Source organism: Tripterygium wilfordii, chromosome 20, assembly GCF_013401445.1.
Source record: "Tripterygium wilfordii isolate XIE 37 chromosome 20, ASM1340144v1, whole genome shotgun sequence".
NCBI lineage: Eukaryota > Viridiplantae > Streptophyta > Magnoliopsida > Celastrales > Celastraceae > Tripterygium > Tripterygium wilfordii.
In genome coordinates this window covers 4,170,527-4,172,096 of record NC_052251.1, presented here as the reverse complement: position 1 = coordinate 4,172,096, position 1,570 = coordinate 4,170,527, and the positions used below count along the sequence as shown (strand labels likewise).

At 37.4% G+C, this 1,570-nt stretch overlaps 1 long non-coding RNA gene across 1 annotated transcript; it reads left to right on the top strand.

Moving 5' to 3' along the window:
* Positions 1–249: 249 nt before the first annotated feature.
* On the top strand, positions 250–1,539 carry LOC119986790. The gene is made up of 3 exons (XR_005465343.1): positions 250–554; positions 740–830; positions 1,412–1,539. It is a non-coding gene; the product is annotated as an uncharacterized LOC119986790 (long non-coding RNA).
* The last annotated feature ends 31 nt before the right edge of the window (positions 1,540–1,570 follow it).

The following is a 1,570-nucleotide window of genomic DNA, read 5'->3' as shown; positions in this document are numbered from 1 at the left end:
ACTCTCCCCTTCTGTTTTTTTTTCGGTTGTTGTTAGATCCGCTGGAAGGATTTTCTGAGCGGTTCGATGCAGAGAGGCAGAGCTCTTAACGCTTAGCTTTGCAAATCTGTTAAAATCTTGAACGGCTACTTGGACAAAAAGGCTGGCGGAGTGAGAATCTCAGAGGAGTTCGTAGTGTATAGTCTTCTATTATTTTGTGTAAATTTTTTCCTCCGTTCTCCTTTTTGGTATTTTCTATGTAAATTAGTTTCCCCTGTTTTCAATTGAAGCCCTAATTTTCATTTTTGTTAATAGGGGGTGTTTCTTTTCATTTTCTTGGGCTAGGGGATTAAAAACTATGACACATCATCTTCTATTCTTTTGTGTAAATTTGTTTCGCCAATTTTCCTTTTTCGGTCTTTTCTATGTATGTAAATTGGCTTCCCTGTTTCAGTTGAAGCCCTTAATTTCCAGTTTTGTTAATAGGGAGTGTTTCTACAATGCAGGGCTGACAAGCTTCGAACAAAAAAGGCATCAGGAAAAAAAAAAAAGAGAAAAAAAGAAGCAATGACGGGGTAAGCTTTGGCTGTTACTTTCTAGACTTTTTCAATTCATTTACTTTTTTTTGTTGTTATTTGATTATTCTCAAGGGATACAAGGTATGCTTCATATGTGCTCAATTTCACTGCTTCATAGGAGTATTTGACTTGGTGTTTGAGTTTATTCGTTCGCTTTGGTGACTGTCTTGAATTTCTTGTAGGCTTAACTCTTCAATGACTTCTGGGAAGACATAGGGTCAATTAGGGACCATCATATCCTTATTTGGGGCAAACCTTGCCCTCGCCAAACATGTGAGTGAGGAAATCTGTCCTTTATTTACCATGTTCAGTATTGAAGGCTCAACATAGCGTTATGTAGTGAATCGTGCGTCTGGGTATTACCCGATTTGATAAGTGATATATTTTCTATGAAATTCTTCCATTTGTTTCTCTTTCAAAGCTCCATACTGCAACTGTGTCTGATTGTCTATCTATGTCCCCTTCAATTTTCTATAGGAAGTTGAGCAATTAGAGATTCAGTTTTTTACATAAATTTTTGCAACAGAAGGTACATGAATTGATTTGTGTGACCAACTGCATGTTAGAAAACACACATTGCAAATCCATTCAGTTCAAAGAGGTAAAAGACAAAAAAAGCTATACTACCCAAAAGTAGTTAGAGATTCATTTTTTAGGCCAATTTTTTTCCAAATTAGGTGGATGAGCCATTTGCTATAGACCTCAGTACCTCACGGTCATCAATCCTTTTAATTATATTAAATCGCATATTTTGTATTGAGTAGGTAAGAATTTACAATTTCTGATCATGCAAGAACTGGATGTCAAATTAAGATGTTTATGTGGGAGTGACAAGTGATTAATTTTTTTGGCAGCTGCAAATATTGCTACCAGGCTTTTGGGTTGCAGCATGCAGGACTTGAGATGTCAAGATGTCAAACAACAACGCTGTCCCAACTGAGAGTGCAGGCCCAAACAAGGCCAAAAGCCAATATCGTGTTGTCCCAACTGAGAGTGCAGGCCCAAACAAGGCC